The following is a 21,598-nucleotide window of genomic DNA, read 5'->3' as shown; positions in this document are numbered from 1 at the left end:
AAATGTGAGAAGAGAAAAAGAGATTGCATGGGGATTTGAAGATAAGAGATATACTTAATGAGAAAGTGATGAAAGCACGTTTTCCGGGTGCCAAGATAAAGGATGTTAGTAAAACTAAGTTTGCAGAAGAAAGAAGTGAACAAGTAAATTGTTTTGGCAGGCACAAATGATTTGAAAAGCGAGACATGTGCAATAAGAGAAGATACGAAAGAGTTGTTAGAAGCAAAAATGAAGAGTAAGAAACTAAAGATTTTGAATCTGCTGCTTCGAGTATGACAGGACAGAATTCAGAAGGGCCATGATTGCCAATGAGAAGATTGTGCAGGAAGAACGATGTGCAGTTTATAGATATGTGGAGTGAATTTGATGGACGTAAGGGTAAGGACCTGTATATGCCTCATGAACTAAACTTAAATGGTTTTGGTGTTAGATGGATGGAGAAAGTGTTGTTCGATGAGAGTTTATAAGTGCAAACTAGGAAAACTAGAGATATTAGGGGGGGGGGGGGGGGGGGGGAATCAAGCATGTGTCTAACCACCCACAGGATAAATGAATGCGTGTCCAGGAATGACTGTATAGAAATAGCCACCCAGGGCATCAGCAAGCCCTGGTTGTCAGAGAATGTAGTTACAGGGATAGAATACGAGATATTGTATTTTCAGAGAAGATAGAGGAAATAGGACAACAAAAAAGAAGCTAAGGAAGATTATAGATGTGATGGAAATGGTTCATTTGGGGCTGTCTGGTGTGAGACAGAGGCCAATATAACAAAATTTACTGTTGGTTGCTGCTATAGACTTGGGGATCCAGAAGAAGATGTGGACAACATGAATCAGGTAATTACCAGATTAGCACAATGAGTGCAGGCTGAGCAATTATCATGGGAGACTTCAGCTATGGGGATATAGATTGGAAGGAAGAAAGGGCACATAGTGAAATTAAATTTGTACAGTTATTAAGGGGTAATTACCTGAAACAGAATGTGATGGAAGAAACCAGGGGTTTGAGAGTGTTGGATCTGGCAATAGCATCAGAAGATGTTATCTATAACTGCAGTAGCAACTGTACCTCTGAATGGGGAAAGTGACCATACAGTCTTGTTCTGGAAGGTTGCTAAACATGTGGAAATTTCAATCAAGAAAAGGTTTAGGCTGAACTACAAAGCTGGTGATTATGACAAACTTAGGAGGCAACTTGGAAGGTGCCATGGCATAAAAAGAAAAAAAAAAACTATATGGAATGAATGTCAGTGCATGGGAAGTGTTCAAGGATTGTTTGAGCGAGGTGGTATCAAATTGCATAACCAGGGTCAAGAGGATAAACCAAGTAGGAATTAAGTGGATGACTAGCAATATAAGCAGGACCTGCAAAAAAAAGAAAGCAATATGGAATGAATATAAACAGCAAGGTGATCACAGCATGCCCATGAGCAGAAGCACAAGCAAGAAGGGTAACTAGTATGGTAAAGAAGATTATGAGAGAAAATTAGCTAAACAGGTCAAAGTAAATCTGTTTTCGCTATGTAGTAAGTAAGAGAAAGAATGATTATGGAAAGATAATTTTACCTATTGCTGATGATTGGAAAGTGACAGAAACAGAAGTAATAGTTCATTTACTAAGTGATCATCTTCTCATAGCTCGCTGAGGTGACAGAAGCTGATGCGAGCATTGAGACAGATGAATAGGAGGTACTCAGAATATTGAAAAGGAGCCTCCATAGCTCAGTCAGCATAGACGAAGCCCCTTGAGTCGGAAAGACCTAGGTTCAATTCTTGTCAGTGTCATGAGGAACCTTTATCTGGTCTCTTTCAGCTAAAAATGAGTTAACTCATTTACTACACATGATACATAGGTGGAGGGTTTTTCTCCTGGTAATTCAGGTTTTTCATCCCTCAAAACAGGCAAACCGGTCCTGTGAGTACACACGGCTACAGTCACAAAATATACTATGGCAAGAAAGGCAATGAGAAGCCACCTTGCTCATAATCATTTCCTTAGTATGGTAGCATATAGTTACAACCACCAGCCATATGGCTGAGGGAATAGGAATAGAGTATATTGAAAAATATCAATGCAAATACAGCAATGGGCCTGGATGGTATGTTAGCTCATGAGCTACGAGAATGCGCAAGTGAAACTGGCAGCACCTCTGACGAAGTTGATCTCAGCTCTGGCAAGGTTCCAAGGGAGTGGAAAGGTTAGATAGTTCCATTACATAAAAGGTGACTCCAAGAGAGAAGTAGCAAATTACAGACCAATTAGTATCTCTAGGGTGGTGGTCAAGTATTGGAAAAGTTGGTTATAGATAAAATTCAGCAATGGGTAAACAGGAATGATACCCTATAGAGGACAGCATGGATTTGTAAAAGGTAGGTCCTCCCTCAGTAATTTATTCACATTTTATATCGTGACAGCAAAAGTGGATCAAGGACTACACATGATACTGCTAGACTTTGAAAAGGCATTTGACAGAAAATTGCATGGAAAATGTAGAAAGTTTTTTTTTTACCTTGGGTTTATTATACATTAAAAGATACCAAGAAATTTTATACTTAGTTTTAATCCTTATCCCAAGGAAGCAAAACAATGTTTTGCACGTGAAATATATTCACGTCTGAGCTAAAGCCAAGTATAAAATTTCTTGCTATCTTTTAATATATAATAAACATATAATGTTTATTTTATATAACATAAAAAACCCAAGGTAAAAAAACTTTTTACATCTTTCTCTCATTCAGAGATTTTTATTAATAAGGTCAAGCACCTTTTGTTTACTTATGAGATATGACTTCTGCATTACTTGAACCTTGGTATCTCTCCCAGGCCTGGCTCTCACTTCACTGATGAAACCTCAATAAAGGTTGAAACTGGTCTTGGTAGTGGCCTTTCCCTTTATGCATTGCATTATACATGTCTGAAAAAAAAAAGGGGTGCCTTGCATTATGGGATACCTACTAAAGCAAGTGATATGAAGTCATTAGTCTCTATATACATGGAAGTAGCTCAGACATGAATATATTTCATGTGCAAAACATTGTTTTGCTTTCTTGGGAAAAGGATTAAAACCAAGTATAAAATTTTTGGCATCTTTAATGTATTGCATGGAAACCTATTACATAAGTTGGAGCAAATGAGAATGGATATGAGGACGTGGTGGAGCGGAATCAAGGCGAATTAGGGTGACTAATGGAGTGTCCCAGGATTCTGTACTAAGACACCCCTACTCTAATTTGTACATTAATGATACAGCAGAAGATTTGAAAGGAGATATTCAGTTGTTTGCTGATGATGCAAAACTAGGAAGGACAATAGTTGATAAAGGTGATGTAGATATCTTGCAAGATGATTTAAATAAATTGGCAGCATAGGCAAAGGTTGTCTACGCTGGGTATAATAAGGTAATTACTTAGGGATGAAAAAATGACACTTCGTATCATATTGAAGGTACTAGTTTACAGGGAATTGATGAGGCTAGGGATCTGGGGGTGATGGTGGACAGAGATTTGAAATCAGAAGACATATTGCAAGAGATGGCAAAATAGCTCAGAGGATTACTTGGATGCTAAAGAACACATTGACAACAGAGTGAGGTTATTACCTCTCTTTATAAGGCTATAATTCAGCCACATCTTGACTACTGTGCACAGATTTGGTCACATGCATATCTTGGGAATCGGGAGGTGGTGAAGAGGATTCAGAGACAAGTGAGCAATCTGTTGAGGGCTGTGGAATTTGACTCATTCTGGGAGACTACACGGAGCGCCCACACCAATAATTTCTGTAATTCTCTGAGTGTTCCAGGTAAGACTTATGCAAGCGTACTTAAGAAAAAATTAAGAAAAATTGTGGAAGGGAAGCTTATATCCCCTCTTTTTTTGCCATCAACCAACTTCCAAAGAAACCAGACCTGAGCACAGTAATCCAGATGGATGTATCAAAGCCTTATAAAAGAATAACTTCTTTATCTCTACTTGTTAGAATGCTCAATAGCCAAATAATCTTATAAGCTATATTGCAATATGCCCTACAAACTTCAACCCTTTGTCTACCACCACCTCTAAATCCTGAGCTTCATCTTTTTCCTAGAGTACAATTTCATCAATATGGTACACAGCATGTAATCAATTTATCCAAATGCAGCACTTGACATTTCTTCACATTCAACTGATTCCCATTATCTTTTTCCCATACTCACAGCCTATTTAAATCATCCTGCAAGCTCTCCACACAGTCTTGATCAACTATTTCTCTACATAATTTTACATCAGCAAATGACTGAATATTTCCTTTTGCACTGTTTCCTATATCATTTATGTACCAATTAAATGGTAGTGGTCCTAGAATGAAACCCTTCAGACTATTCACATGCTTTCTCTTGGCCTTCTGCTCCTCTGTATACCACTTTTTGATATCTGTCCAGAAGCCATCATTTTATCCACATAACCAATGTCATATCCATCTAGTTACTTACATTAAGATTCTGCAATATTTTAAAAACTTCCAATTCATCCACCTCTGTTTCCACATCAGTCTGTCACAGCATCAACCTCACTTGGATGATATACCATTTGTTGTAATTTGCATAACAGCATTCCATGTTGTCACTCAGAGCATCATATCTAGATATTCTTGAATTCTTTTTGGCCAATTCTTCCAGCACTGTTACCACCACCCCTGAAATACTGATTGGTCTATAATTTTCTACTGAAGTCTAAGAACTTCCCTTATGCAAATGAATTATTTTGTCCCCTTTCCAATTCCTTGAAACTAACAGAGGCATTGGCAGTTCCCTTGTATTCTCATAAATGCAAACTGATATCCCATTTAATCCCACAGTTATTTACATTAAAATTCTGCAATATTTTAAAAACCTCCAATTCATCAACCTGTTTCACATCAGTCTCATAGCATTACAGAAGGTAATAAGATGACATTACTGAGTTACTTTGCAAGGGTATGTCATCCAAGTAACTCAGTAATGTCATCTTATTACCAACATTACTCATTAGTTATTCTTCCTTTTACTGGCCACATAACAATAGAACTTTGAGATTTCCTTTGGTCTGCTCGGCTAATTTCTTCATCAAATAACAATCAGGAAAAAGGAGCAGTTATAGTATTCAACAATAAATACGAGGATAATCTTGAAGGAAGGCAACATGAAATGGAGTGATGTGAGCAAATATCAGAATGGGGAACTGAACAATGAGACTTATCTGTACCTATAGTCGGTTATACTAAGGAAAAAATTGGAACAAGTTTCTGAGGCATTATAGAAGGCAACTGACAATACAAAAAGGAAAATTTGGTCCTTGTTGAAAATCTGATGAAAACAGCAAAGCTAATCATAATGGTAAGCACCTGCTGGCTTACTGTTCATGAAAATGGAAAAGTTATTACCAACGTATTCTAACATAAAAATGTGCACACATTCCAATGGATAGAAGATGCAAGAAATAAGAAAGTCTCACACTATGTTACTGTTGACAGTAATGTTTTCCAACTGCTCGGGACACAAAAGTATACAGTCGATTTGAAATTGATCACCATTTAGTTTTGAGTAGCATAAAACTGAATTTCATAGTGAAAAGAAGACTAAGAATATCAGAAAGGTGACAAAATATTCTGGAGACCATTGAAAAAGCTTAGAAATGGAAGAAAAAGTAATGTAAAAAGAATCAAAAATGATAAAGGTAACACAAAAACTGAAGATAAAGATTTCTAGATGTCTTGATTAATTACTTTGATAGATTGCTAAATGAAACAAGAACTTAGCAGGCTGGTAGAAAACACAGCATGAATGCAATCAGTAACATATCCACACTTGAAGTAGAAAAAGCCATCAAAAACCTGAAATGTGAAAAAGCAGCTGGAGTAGATAATATTCAACAATGCTCAAATATGGGTATAGAAGTTCTACAGTAGTTGCATAATTCAGGAGGCTAGAGGGTCAAATTAGAGATAACTGGAATTCATGCATGATTTATGCAAGTATACCTAAGAAACAGCTAAGAAAAATTGAAAGAAAGAAGCTTCTTGAAGAACAAAAATGAATTCATGTCAAATATGGGTGATCAGGATCAGATTTCTGGTTTAAGATAAGCAGATGAGAAATCTTGGAAATTATTATCCCAAGACCCCATGGAGTCAGACTCATCTAGGAGGTCTTTTTGTCATACACACAGCTCATCATAACATGCCTTAAGTACACTGAAAATCGCTGCACACTCTCAGGCAAGGCATTCCAATCATTCACAACTCTGCAAGCAAAAAACCTGCTTCTCACTCCTACTGCTCACACACCCTCCTTATACAGCTTATAGGGTTGTCCTCTGGATCTCCCCAACATTGATCCTATAACAACCCCTTACTAACTTGTAGGTCTCTATCATATCATCCCTCTTCCACTATCCACTAGACCAGGGGTCGGCAAACTGCGGCTCACGAGCCACATGCAGCTCTTTGGGTACGTACATGTGGCTCTGAAGTAAAATTGAAAATGAAAATAAGGCTATCATAGTTTCATTTAAAAACCAATGAGAGTAATTTTTTTTGTGATTTTTTCTTCATTTAATAAAGATATAATTAATATTATAACTTGTTATATATTACTATAAATTTACTATAATATTACTTTAAATTTTCCTTATTTGTAAAAATGTATTTATGGCTCTCGAATATTGTTAAATTGTTGTGAGGAACAGGTTTGGCTCTTCCGTCTCAAACGTTTGCCGACCCCCTGCACTAAACTAAATTGCATCTTCTCAACCTTTCCTCATATTCAATATTCTAGAGATTAGAAACTACCTTAGTAAGTCATCTCTGGATCCTTTCAAGCATCTTTTCATTCTTTTGAAAACCAGGTGACCAAATTCTATGCAGAAGTCCATGTGTGGCCTAATCAAAGCCTTATACAATGGAACAAGAATCTCCTTACTTCTACAGGTCAGTGTCCTCTGCATAATTCCCAGAATTCTTTGTTATCCTGACAGTTTTAGCAATGTGTCCCCTAAATTTCAGATCCTTATCCACTATCACCCCAAGATATCTTATTTCCTCCACCTCCAACAATACATCCCCACCAAGCATAAATTCTACATCCCATCTTTGTTTCCCAAATTTTAAAACCTTACATTTTGCAACATTGAACTTGCATCCCCATTTCCGTGTCCATTCACTCAATTTATTCTTCTTGTAAGGTCACAACATCTCTACTCTTCATAGTTCATCCCAACTTGCATCATCTGCAAACAACCAAATATCCCCATCCAAATCTTTGCAAACATCATTAACATACAGGTTAAACAGCAACGGCCCTAAAACAAAATCCTGAGGCACAACATTAGTGACTTTCCTCTTCCTGGATATTGCTCCCCCCCCCCCCATACACAACTTGCTGATACCTATCAGATAGCCAGTCTCTGATCCAATGCACTAATCCAACTCCATCCACTCTAGTTTAACTATCAACTTATCATGCAGTAATCTATCAAAAGCTTTGAGAAAAATCTAAGTACATTACTGTGTATCCCTCTCTTCTGTCTAAGGAAGCCATCTCCTCATTGTAATAAGCAGATTACTAAAACATGACCTCCCTTTAGCAAATCATGTTGTCCATCAAAGATAATTCCATTGTTGCCAACTCACTTCTGGATCCTAGTTCTCACCAGCTTCTCCAACTTAACCACAACACCTGACACACAGATAGGCCTATAATTTGAAGCCCAAGTAGTTCTATCACCTTCCGTATGAAGCAGCACAATCTTGCCCTCCTTCCACTCTTTTGGAACTTGATCCACCAGATCAAGAGACTCACCTTTATGAACAGCTCATTAAGTATCTCCACTATATCTCTTCTGCTGTAGTTGTCCTCATACCATTTTCTCTAATCAATGTCATCTTTCCATAATTTTTATAGAAAGAATTCCCTAGGATTCTTTTTGGCTTCATTAGCTAACTGCTGCTCATACTTCACTTTTGCTACCCTTACCAACCAAGCCACTCTCCTTGACTGGTCTTTGTGATCCTCATGGAATTGGTTATTACTGCTTCTCTTATGCTGCCTCTATAATGCTTTTTTTTTCTCTGTATTACATGCTTAATTTCTTCATTCATCCATTTTACACCTACCTTATTTAAACTTCTGATTCTTGGAATACATTTAAACATTGTTTCTACTAGATAGTTCTTGAATATTCCCAAACTGCATTGATCTCTTTTCCAACTAACTCATTCCATGCTACACCTGCAAGCTGTCTCCTGAGATATAACAAAGATCTGTGTTTAAGTTTCATAGATCTCGAAAAGGAATATGACACAGTGCCAAGAGGAAAGCTATTCAAAACACTAGTTATATGGTATAAATGGGACATTACATCAAGCAATACTTAGTCTGAATTGTAGGTCAGCAGTTAAAATCAGAGATGCAGGAAGATAGTATGATATTAAATTTAGGCATGCACTCCATGGAGTCTAAACTAATTGCAAAAGACCCATTCTATTCATCAATAGAATATCTATCAGATATCTTATACCTATTCACTATTGGAGGCAATCACAACTGCCTCTGGAGATCCATTCCACTCATTCACAGTGGTGAATGAGTGGAATGCATTGCCAGGGCGTTTGGACTAAGTAGAGAACTTAGTCCGAACACTTCATTATCTATATAGATCATTATGAAGGAAAGTGGTATTAAACCTGATATCAAAGTTGGTTTTATGCAGATGTTATACTTCTAAATAAATCCAGTACAAGTCAAGATTTTCTGACTAAATTGAATAATGTTATAATAAATTTGGTATGAAAATGCAATAAAAAGAGTTGAAATAGGCAAACATTGAAAACCAACTGTATTCTAAATGGAGAATCTACAGAACAAGTAAAATATTTCACAACTAAAAATTAGGCAATTTTTAGTTAAGATGACAAATTAAATACAGAAATAAACAACAGAATGAATAAAGAGCTGGTCAGCGGAATAAATTTATTTGGAGTAAAAAAAATTAGTTTTATACATGACGGTGTTCAAACCAATTTTAACTTATGGATCTGAGAGCTGGGTTAGAAATAAAACGCTTGATTAATAACAGTCAGCCACCTCTTTCCACATTTTCAAATAGTAGCTTCTTTCACCTAATTCTTTGTCCCAGTGCTGTTGTGGACGTTTCATTTGTATTTCCTGTTTATTTACAGCACTCATAATTTGCACCTTTCTTTTCTATATCATGTATATGATGATGTTCTTAGCTGCTTTCAAGTGCAACATTTTTTTTACCCATATTGTTCCTTGTACATACAATTAATTACTAGCTCATCCAGACCTAGGAAGAAGTGATCATTATTTGTAATTGCAAACATTTGTCCTTTATTTCTTTGTGTATGTTATGCGGCAATATCCACACTTGGTTCATAGTTACTATGAAAATTAGAAAAAGCATGAATTTTATTCCAAAATCTGTAGTCAATTTAAATGATTTCTGTGACTATGTAATAAATAAAATTAAGATATCTTCAAACTCCAAAAACAATGAAAGCAAAGCAAATTATGAACACAAAATACTATTATTTCTGTAGAAGCAGAAAGCTTTTCTATGATTAGGCAAACTTAACAACAATCATCAAACTGCTGGGAAATATAAGGTTCCTGAAACCCAATATCATGCATTAAATCATGCATGAGAAATCAATGATTTGACATCAGTTTGGATTCATCACCACAGATTACTGCCAACATCTAGAATCATTTTGCAATTACTACCTAATTAGTAAAAATTATTTCAAATAACCATGTACAAGTTTTTTTCTTTGTATGACTCCCAATGATTCAACACAGAACAATTTCCACAGGAAAAATATCTACAGGAAATACACTGTAGCACATTCCTTAATAACAACTTTATATAGTATTCTGTTATAATCAGTGATGAGCTGCTAAAATCCTGACTACCTGAGTTAGGATTTCAGCAACTCATAACAGAATCAGTACTGTGGAATCTACATTCTACAGTTCCCATATCATTAACGCCCTGCTTTGTACACTCTCCACCATATCTTCATTGCCTTGGAAATCAGACCATATCTGTACACAATAATCCACTGAGGTCACCAAGGCCTTGTAAAGAAGCACAATGACTTCCTTATTCTTATATAAGGATGTTTCAGAATTGGTGTATCAACATATTATTCTAATGAATTAAAACCAAGTTGCAGCATATTATCCTGAGTTGTATTTGCAATCTTTGCTATATTGCCAGTGAACTTCATTTTCCTATCTACTAAAACTCCAAGAACCCTAACCTGATCAGTTTCATTTAACACTATCCCACAAATATAACATGCTATTGTCACACCAAAGTGTATAACTTTACATTTACTGACAATGAACTGACTGCACTCCTGATTATGTTACTTATTTTTATATCATTAGCAAAGAGTTGCATGTCTCCTGTGAAATCCTTCCAAGCATCATTGATGTAACAATTGAATAACAGGAGTGATCCATGGGATACACCACTGGTCGCCTTTGATGAATCACTTTTTTTCCCCTCTCAATATGTTAGTCAAGCATCCACTTATCCAATATAGTAATTTATAATCTAATCCCGTGTCCTCCAACTTATAACAGCTTTCCTTGCTGTATACTGTCAAAAGCCACAGCAAAGTCCAAGAGTACGCATGGTGTATCCCTTGTCTAACAACCATAACATTATTAGATCATGTGAGCAAGTTACTCAAACATGTCCTTCCTTTAGTAAATCCATGCTATTCATTGCAATAGTATAGATGCTATATCAATCCATTTCTGTATACAAGCTCTCACCAACTTTTTCATAATCTTCACTACCCAATCCGGAGATGCTGATAAGTATAGTCATCAGAAGTCTTAGCAGCACCCAATTACCTATCTCGTATCCAATCAAATCCCCCCCCCTCTATTTGAATATCAACCTGCCGTGTCAAGTTGATAAAAATTATATATACACCGTCTTGTCAAGCACATCTATCACCGTATTGTAATATACGTAACTTAAAACACTCCTTTAACAAATCCATGACTACCAGAGAGAGAAAATTGATTCTGTATGAACTGTATAATAATAATGCAATACTTAGTTTTGAAATCGGATTTTAAAAAGGGAGATCCAGTAATAACCCGCAGCACGTTATCTGATGTCAAAAATCTATTCTGTAGAAGTGATTCCCCCCCCCCCAATAAAGCGATTCCAAATGCTCACAATTTCACTTGCCGTACCAACTAATAACTTAAAACGGTACAACTGTATCCTGGCATTAAATGTATAATTCGAAATTATAAGAGGGAAAAAATAATGGCACCGTTAAGATTTTAATGCAATCCCGTGTACTCCTACTTATAACAGCTTTCCATGCCATATCCTGTCAAATGACATTAATTTTATTTTTGCTAGGAGCTGAACATAGATGCGTTTCAAAATGCAGATACAAAATGGATTGGAGAATAATATGTCTTACTGTGTAAGAATGTGTAGGATCTCCACTTTCCTGTTTACATTAACAAGACACATTTTATCAAACCTTTCATTCTGAAAGAATGCTTACGAAATAACACTGCAAGGAATAAAGCGATGCACGCAAGAGTAGAAAATAAGCTAACGTTTGCGAAGCACAATTACACTGAAAGATATATCACGTAAAACATATGAGAATTAGCGGAACACACGCATCATGTTTCTTGGACATTGACAAACTGTTATAATAGGTATTCAGAATTAATTACTATTAATTTACAATTACATGTAGACGTATACAAAGTGTTAAGACATTAAGTACTATAATACACTTGAAAGAACAGCGGTTTCGAAACTACCAACCACGGCCTCGAAAAACAAGTTAATTTGAAGATAGGCTTAATAAAATTGTGTACAGTACTCTTGCATGCTACTAAAATACAACAAGTCATTCATTTCAGCTACCATTAGAGTATGAATTAAAAGTACTTACGATAAGTTCTGGTCCGCGAATGAGTTACAGATATTGATATCCTGCACTCCAGAAGCAAAGCACGGAGATTTTGAAGACAGAGCATTACAAGCAACTGACCGTAAGAAAACGAAACGAGAGTCTGCGTCAACATGGTATGCGTCATATGATTATGTTGACGTTAGGTGGCACTACTATCGTAGATTTATTTGGTTGAACGAAGAGGGCGGCAGAAAGAAACGAAAGGAAGGAAGACTGCAGTACGAGTGCACTGTTCAAGGTCAGTGCTCGCGTTAAAGATGAGAAAAAAAAAATAATCCGGTAGTTCCTGACATATATATATATATATATAAAATACTCAGCTCAGTTTGCCTTTCTTATGTCTGTTACCCTGTCTCTCGTTTTTTTTTTTTACTAGACCATTCTGTTTAACAACTGTTGCAATAAGTTAAAAAAGATAATAATAACGTGACAAGTGGCTATCGTGATTTTTTTTTTTTTTTTTAGTATGAAACAGCAGAATCAAAACAAGGATACTTTTTCCATGTAATTAAATGCTATCCCATAAAACATGAAAATATCTGTGAATAGACAAAGTTTACATCATATAAATATATGCAGATGATATAGCAGTGTTATTTACAAATTATAAGGAAAACTTAAAATATATGACTGAACCTACATAAAAACAGCAAAGACTATGCAATGCAGATAAACTTCATTTAACATGTTCCCCTTTATTTACTTTCACTTCTAAGTTAACTTAGAAGTGAAAGTAAATAAAGGGGAACATGTTAAAAAAGTAATTACTTAGGCACGCTAATCACAGACAGGTTAAATTATGAAGAAACTATCAAACAAAATAAATCTAGGTTAGTCTACTACGACTAAACTTACAAATATATGAGGGGGGGGACATCCCTCCAAAGAACTTAAAATCAAAGTATATAGCTCAATGGTACTCTCCAGTTCTTTATGATGCTTGGGGTATCAAACTGAAGGAAGACTGACAAGGTTTGAAAACAAGTGTTGATGAAAATAAATAAAATAGCATAGAATGAAATGAAGACCAATCACGAGATCAGAGAATAATTACAAACTACCATATTTCAATAATAGCAAGAATCGAAGAAAAACGGTTACAGTAGAGTGGACATGTTTATAGAATGGCTACTGAAAGATTTCCTGAAATTCTTCAAAACTGAGGAGTAGAAGGATAGAAAATAGATTAAAAAAAAAACATCAAGAGTGCAAGTGGTGTGAATCTTACAGAAATTTAAATAACTTGGCTGCAGATAGATTGGACTGGGAAGTGTTCTTCATGATAGCCTCTACCCACCTTAGGCGGATGGGAAGAGTGATGATGATTAAATACAGTACTTAATAAATTATCACAGAAATGGCTACAGTAAGAACGTTCTTTGGATAAGAAAAAGGCGATCCTAAATCCTGAATATAAAAGTCCAAAAAACTTAAAATATTTGATACAATTTATTATTACGACAAACGAGTTATTATTACGTGAAACTTCCAGTGAGTGTTAAGGACTCATCGTGGGAGGGCACTCAACTCTACTCTGCTACATACATCTCTCCGTCTCCTCTACTACTTAATTCTCCACCAACACACAACGACACTACCACCAGAGTATAGATATTCCGTTAGCAGATTAATAGATTTACAACTAGCAACCTTACAGATATGAAAAAATTATGTATGAGGAAGAGAATGTCTAAAAGAAAAAAAGATAAGTGTGATTCGGCAAGGTCTTGGCTGGCGTGCCAAAGCATGTCTTATAGTTTCCAAAGCGCTATATACATATTCATTTATTAACACTTGAGTAACTATCATTTATAATTCAAGGGGTGCAGACAGGGTCTACTTAATGCAGGTGATATTCATCTCTGTTTCACCTTCGGCCAGTCACGAAGTGGTCGCATTCAATTTAGTAAAACAAATGCTCTTCAATCTGAAATAAAAAAAGAAAAACACGTTACATAAGTCTTATTTCCGCAGTTCGCAAACTGTGCTTATAATCGATACCACAAAATGTTTACATGTAAAAGTGGGTAAATTTATAACTTCTAAGAGTTATTTTCAAAGGGGTAAAATAAAATACGAGAGAAAGTGTTCTCTATTATGAGATCACTTGAGTGAATCGCAAAACTATACCGTTAACCCTTTGATGCGATTATAGATGCTATTTTCCTCGGTACATTTTCTTTTAAATATTCACCTAAGGACGTGTATTTGGCTTATGGAGTACTACGAGGTTTTATTCACCTTGGAGTCCCGTTAATCCCTCTCGCCATCCTTCGCTGGTTATTTAAACATCTTATAGTATAATAAACGATTTGAAATAATATTTTTTTGAAATATTAATATTTTAAAAGTCACTATTATCTAAAAAAAAAAAAAAAAACAGTAGAGCGCCGATCGATTTGCTCCGACCCAACTACACCCCTGCTTAATTCTCCGCTGAAATAACAATCAATTCCTGTAGTGAGATTCGAGGTATTGTTCTCACCAGAGTTCGACCGCTTTCCACAATTGTTTTTTGTGGTTCACTTGGGATCTGTGCTAGCCATTCTAACCCTTTGCACTGTGGTCTAATCCAGTGCTTCCCAAACTTATGGATGCCAACCCTTTGGAAAAATTTAAATATTTCACGGCCATCGAAAAAAAATCGTAATATAGACATATATTATTATAATATTTATTGTATTTATATTCAATACAATTTATATTCAAGATTTTGCTTTTGTAAGCTTTTTTTGTGTGCTTATGAATACCTTTGAAATGAAACTTATATGAATAAGCATATACTAATATTCATTAATCGCCGAAATACGCAAGAAGCAAAATTTGTGAACCAACACCAATGTGTGATTTTTTTCATTAAAATATAAAAAAAGAACAAAAAAGAAATAATCAATAATAAAAATTAAATACGTTTCTTTTAAGATAAAAAAACTACTTAGTTTTAAAACATTTTAAATTTGTCTTCATTATTTCATGCCCCCCCCTCAACAAAACTTACGGCCCCAAGGGGGACGCGGCCCACAGTTTGGGAAGCGATGGTCTAATCAAACCATTTTACACAAACCCTGATACATGTTAAAGTGTCAATTAACAGAACTAACCAGAATGTTAATATAATGTCCGATGTTAATTTTAATTTTTTTTTGGGGGGGGGGGGGTCTAGGCCATGCCACAAGAGAAATCGCTCTGGAAATTCTAGACACTCTTGTAAAATAACATTCACCTGATACCCGCCATTCCCAAACATTTCCTGGTTTGGGCATGTGCACTCTAATCATTGTGATCCAATCACGGAAAGCTCTGCGTAGATTCAATAATTTACAAAAGCCTAATCTATGCGTTGCTATAGTAATGTGTGGCTTGAAGTGTGAATGTTAATACGTAATGTTCTGGCACAAACTTCTGACTACGCGAATCCATTAATACATCGGGGAGGAACACATATCCATTTTCATCAGTTTGTGTGATCTAATTGACATCTTTCTCCATTATGTTCGTAGATAAGATGCCGTTTGGTTGGAAAACCTTAAGTTCGAATCCCATATCTATATATATATATATATTGCACGTGTGCACATTTTATCAAAAATTCATCAAGTGTTTAAAAAAAATTAAAGGTATCACGTAACGGATAAATGATATCACTTAAGGAAGGGATACTGAAAATTGTGATACTCTGTCATAAAAAAAAAAGCAATTAAGACGAGTATAGTATACTCGTTAATAGCACGTGATCCTTGGCTGGTTTAAGGGGGGGGGGGTATTGGAAAACCGTAAAAAAATATGACATGGGGAAGCTGTGCATAACTTCGTGACATAGGAAGAAGGCTTAAAAATAAATAACATAAAATAATTTTTTTTACATTTTTTTCTGTCATTAATTATTTACTATTAATTAATCTTAATTAATAGTAAATAAATAAAAATTTCGTTTGAAAAGAAAAGCTTCAGTTGTGACGCAAGATCTACAAATGAATGCTGGCTTCCTTGATATACATGTACCATGAAATGTAACAACGTTTGACCCCTGGCAACAAGTTTTACCCTAGTCACAAAATTTTGCTAACCTGTTGGCATATTGGCCATGTGAATAGGGGTTCAACTCTATATGGCCAACCGACAAGCTGTGGCTCGAATCACCATTACGGCTAGAGTGTTTGAGATTTTTAGATGGTCGAAGGCCTGAAGCGCCAAGAAAAGTCACCAACTTTAATATCTAGAGCAATTTCCGCTTATGTAACTCTTAAACTACACGATACTACAAAAACGACAACAAAGTAGTCAGTTTTCATCGTCAATGAGAATTGTAGCATAGATGTAAGGCATACGCAATTACTTTCAAACATTTCTGCCTTGATGCCCACTTCCATTAACGTTTCTTTGACATTTTTACAGCATTGCACGCAAAACTAACAGGCAAATAAGTATCAACAATAAAATTCGGCATCCATTTTTTCTCGAATACAGAAAGTAAAATGCATATTTATAAGCAAACCGGTTTATTTATTTCTCTGAACGTCTTTTGTCATATTAGTTTTCAGCTTTGACAAAATTGCATTGGCGAGTTCGGCTTTTACTATTTGAAGAATAACATATGCTGCTAAATCTTTCGCTACAAGTATACACTAAATATACAAATTACTAGCATAAATACCTTGTAGTGTGTGGTTACTTTTATTTCTTCTTTTTTTAATACACCGCTTAAGTCTGATGGTTCGTAAAGATTTATTTGTCTTATAGACCGTTCAAATTTCACTCAAGTTTAAAATTTCCATTTCTAAAATTCTGAACGTAAATGTCGGCTTTTTCTCTACTTTTAAGTATTTTTTCTGCCAATTTTCTAATCTAATGAAGAAAAAATGCATTGCCATACAGTAATCGATGCTTTTCAGTTTGCAGAAAAATCCCAATTTCGCTTATCTAAGGGAAAATATGTATCGTTATGTAATTACCGAGAATAAGGTTGCACATAAAGTCATAAAATAATCAACTTTTACTTTATACAATGAAGTGTTGGTGGAAACTGCGTTTTCATTCATGGCGCTAGGCTTCCCGCAGACAGAGCATTTTCTAAGTTCAAATCTAGTCATGGACAAGAGGAACTATTTTCGAACCTTTTTTCGACTGATTCCCGAGTTAGTCGATTCCTACCCCAGGCAAGTAGATTTATTTTTTTCTAGAAATTCAGAGGTTCGAGTAATTCCGCAACTCAATGGAATGGACTGTAGAACTCACATTTGAGATAATAATATGCACTGTCAGACAGTAGCGCACTCAGGATTTAATCCTGGGGGAGGGGGGGGGGGGCGATTGAGTAGAAGATTTGAGAATACACACTACGCATCGCATACGACCAATGACTGAGCATCTGCAATTATCGCTAATTCATAAGTAGTATAGAAACAGAAGACACGACGCAACATAAATAAAAAAATGAATTTTAACTAGGAAAAGATTTTTGGAAAATTTTCTAGTGTTTTTCTTTTTTGGGGGGAGGGGGGACAGGGCCCCTTGGCCCCCCTCCCTGGGTGCGCCACTGCTGTCGGAGGACCAAGAGAGCGTAGCAGTTTTCTGCCGTATCTCCTCCCCAGGTGCCATTTAAAATCACTGATAGTCTTGAGCCAGCTATTCTGTGATTGACTAAGGATGGAGACCAACTACCCACTAGTCTTCAAATGTTAGTTAGGTCTAATGGCTTCGCCTACTCCCTTTGGGAAATAAATTTTTTAAAATTTAATATTTAAAATGTTTTAATGCAATGACTGCATCTGTTTTACAATACTGCCTTTACATGAACTTTGTTTTGGAGTTTTCCCTGACTGCAAGAAGAACAAGCACACACATTCCTTTCATCCCCACTCTCGAGGAAGCCACACATAACTAACCACGAATAAATCGATAGAATCTCAAGTCCACATTAATAACTTTAACTATGTGTCCGTGCGTTTTATTTATTGACAGAATGAAGATTAGGCGACCAAACACCTGCAAACAACTTTTTTGAATTTAAACAGCATCAGTTTGGTACAATAGGAAATCTTGGTATCAGTGCTACATCATCGCCTTTACCAGTCAAACTTCAATTATGTTTTGCTTTAGTGGCTTTAAAATATAGTTTTATATTAGGAGCCATCATTACAGAATGCCTTTATGATCACGTAGTGGACGTTATAGAGCAAAATAAGTTGCTTGAATGTCTATGTATCAAATGTGAACATTCAATAGCTTTCTATAGACGCAATATACAGTATACACAAAGACCATTAACATCCACATTAAATCAATACACTCGACACTGGCTTTCTGAGAGCAAAATCAGAATGAAAGTCCTTGAACGCCTTATGTCACTTAATGTTAGGGGAAAATGTAAAAATAGTACAGTAGCATAGTAGTAAAAAGAGTACTGCTGAAGGCATTCACATTTGATATATGAATCGAAAACACAATCCTATTTCCCGCGTGAATTTGTAATCACACAGACACATACTTTTTATTGCAATATGTGTTAACATATTATAGTATGTGCATCGGCAAATAGATTCAATGAGTGGAGGGAATGAAATGAAGAAAGCGGAATTTATGCAGTTATTAAGGGATAATTACCGGAGACATCATGTGATGGAATATACTAGGGGTTCGAGAGTGGTAGATCTAGTAACTGCATCTGAGAATTTGTCTATAACGAATAAGACCACATTGCCACCAATTGGTGAGAGTGATCGTATGATCTTGACCTGGAAAGTGGCTAAATGTATGGAATTTTCAGTTAAGAAAGGGTACATATGGAATTAACCGGCTGGTAAGTATGACAAGCTTAGGAGATTGCTTGGATCAGTGGCATGGCATATAAAACTGCAAGGGCTGGAGGGCATGGGAAGTGGTAAAGAAGTGTTTGAGGAAGGTAATGGCAAACTGCATGTCTAGAGTCAGAAGAGTAAATGAAGTGGGAGTTAAATGAATAAATAGCATCATTAAGCTGGATCTGCAAAAAAAAAAAAGAAGAATTGTGGAGAGAATTTAAGGAGAAAGGTGACCAGCAGGCACATGAACAGTACAAGGCACACAGGCCAGAAGGGTAACTAGTGAGGTAAGAAAGGCAAAAGCAGAGTATGAAAGGAAGTTAGCAATGCAGGCTAAAGAGAAATTTTTAATCCCAATCAGTTCGTTCGATATGCTGCAAGTAAAAGAAAGAATGTATGTGGCAGAATGATTTTAATGATGCCAATGGTAGGGAGGTAACTAAATCAGTCGAAATAGTAGAATTACTAAGTAAACACTTTTCAAGAGTATATCATTCAGGTGGAGATATTGCAGTAACAAAAAAGGCAAAGGCTTATATGGGAACCGAGGCAAATGAAATGGAGGTGCATAGCATATTGCAAAACTTTAATGTGAATACATCTGTGGGATCGGATGGTATACCAGCTCGAGTTTTAAGTGAAGTTGCGAGGGAATTGTCAGTGCTCTTGACCATATTGTTTAATCTAAGTCTAAGCTCTGGGTTAGTCCCGAGAGGGTGGAAAGAGGGGGAAAATAGTTCCATTGCATAAAGGAGGCCCCAAGACTGATGTAGCAAATTACCCACCGATCAGCATATCAGGACTTGTCCAAGTATTGAAGAAGTTCGTCAAGAGCAAAATACAGGAATGGGTAGATGGAAATGGGATATTGTATTGGTGGCAGCATGGTTTTGTGAAGGGGTAGGTCATGTCTCAGCAACTTGCTCACGTTTTATACTACAGTGAGAAAGGAGTTGGATAAAGGTAATTGATTTACAGTGATACTGCTGGACTTTGCAAAAGCCTTTGACAAGATATCACATGGAATCATAATAAGTAAACTGCAGCACATGGGGATGAATATAAGGTTGGTGAGATAGATAGGAGGGTGGTTGATGGAAAGATATCAGAAAGTAGTTTATTCAGGAGTAGAATCCTCCAAAAGAAGACCTGTGACTAGTGACATGCCGCAGGGTTCTTTTCTTGGACCCCTGCTGTTTAATTTGTACATTAACGATGTAGGAAAGGATCTGAGAGGAATTGTTCAGTTATTTGCCGATGATATAAAGTTGGGTAGAGCAATAGTTAATACAGATGATGTTAAAATTTTGCAGGATGATTTGGATAGATTGGCAGACTGGGCAAAGGAGAATGGATGTCAGTTTAATGTGGCAAAGTGTAAGGTTATGCATTTTGGGATGCAAAGATTATCAGCTACATACCACATTGTTGGAACTGTACTCTAGGAAACTGACAAAGCCAGAGACTTGGGAGTGTTAGTGGATAGGGAATTAAAGTTTAGGGGGCACATAGCAAAGGCTAAAGCAGCTCATCACATTAATTGGTTACTGAAGAATACTTTGAAGAGCAGAGACAACAGGTTATTATTCCTCTTTATCGAACCTTGAAAAGACTCCATCTTGACTACTGGGTGCCAAGGTTTCTTGGTGACGAGGAGGAGCTGGAGAAGATCCAGAGGCGAGTGACCAAGATGGTAGCAGGTGTATGGAATGAACCTTACGAGAACAGGTTGAAGATCTGTGAGTTACCGAAACTGGTTGATAGGCGGGAAAGGGGTGGTATGATTGAGACATACAAATTACTGAAGGGTTTATACAAGATTAATTCAGAGGAAATTTTTCAGAACAGGTCTGGTGGTGGGAGAACTAAGGGCCATCCATGGAAACTGAGTAAGACTGTAGTTAGCAAGGGTGTCAGAACTAGGTTTTTTTTTTTTTTTGCTCGGAGAGTAGTGAATGAATGGAATAGGTTGTCAGAGTCTGTTGTGGGTGCCATGACTGTGAATGAGGTTAAAAGCAAAATGTGACAGATACTGAGCAAATGTTGGATAGTTCTTGCATGATGTTTAGAGCCTCCCTCGATGAGTCTAAGGATCCTTTGGAGTAGCCCGTAATAATAATAATAACAATATTGAGGTACTGAAAGATTGCATAATTAACAGGGGCGTATATTCAAGGTGTGCTATGTGTGCACCGCCTACCCAGGAAATTCATGAAGAAATAATTTTTGAGTAGTTTTTATTTATTTGAAAAAAATTTATTGTTTATTTGTCACAAACTGATATTAATATCAAGACATTCGCAGTGTGAATGTAAATGAGATAAGGTGAGCGTTGCCGTCGAAGCAGAAGTGACTAGTCATATACGAAGAGAGAGTAATGTGGTTCCCTATGCGAGTCTGTGACAAGCGATCGACGTGCACTTTTAACAGCTAAAGGCGAGTGGAGGATAAGCAGCAAAAACACTGACGGGTACGTAGTGATTAAAATTTTCAAGGGAATTAAAGGCGTGCGGATTCTCTACTGCACAGGTAGCTTAGTTCTACTCAATAGGTTACCTGAAGCCAAGAATCGAGATACAATTTATTCCTTGTGGTTTCCTCTTAGATAACTGTATTTTTAAAAAAAAAAACTGACGATTTTTTATCTTTTTCGAGTTAAAATTGTTAAAGACTATAAACTATGTCCACCCCTTTTATGTCAGAAACGAAGGATTGAGTTGATGTATAAATAGAATGGTTTTTCTGAATAAAGTAAGTTTTTATACAAATTCAATGATTTTTAATGATGACGTCTT

The 21,598-nt window shown here is 36.2% G+C and overlaps 1 protein-coding gene across 2 annotated transcripts in view; it reads right to left on the bottom strand.

Moving 5' to 3' along the window:
- LOC150099531 (phosphatidylcholine:ceramide cholinephosphotransferase 1-like) overlaps positions 1 to 21,598 on the bottom strand; it is a 122,068-nt gene that overhangs the window by 79,590 nt on the left and 20,880 nt on the right. The window contains exon 1 of one of the 2 annotated variants that reach the window (XM_090404523.1): positions 11,983 to 12,097. The exons of the other annotated variant lie outside the window; for it this stretch is intronic. The gene's annotated coding sequence lies outside the window, so the exon portion shown is untranslated. Of the gene's footprint in view, positions 1 to 11,982; positions 12,098 to 21,598 lie in introns of those variants that run through there. 2 annotated transcript variants of the gene reach the window in all.

The sequence above is a fragment of the Typopeltis vanoorti genome, chromosome 14 (genome assembly GCF_054136105.1).
Source record: "Typopeltis vanoorti isolate ZY-2024b chromosome 14, IOZ_Tvanoo_1.0, whole genome shotgun sequence".
Taxonomy (NCBI): Eukaryota; Metazoa; Arthropoda; class Arachnida; order Uropygi; family Thelyphonidae; genus Typopeltis; species Typopeltis vanoorti.
This window is presented reverse-complemented; position numbering and strand designations above follow the sequence as displayed.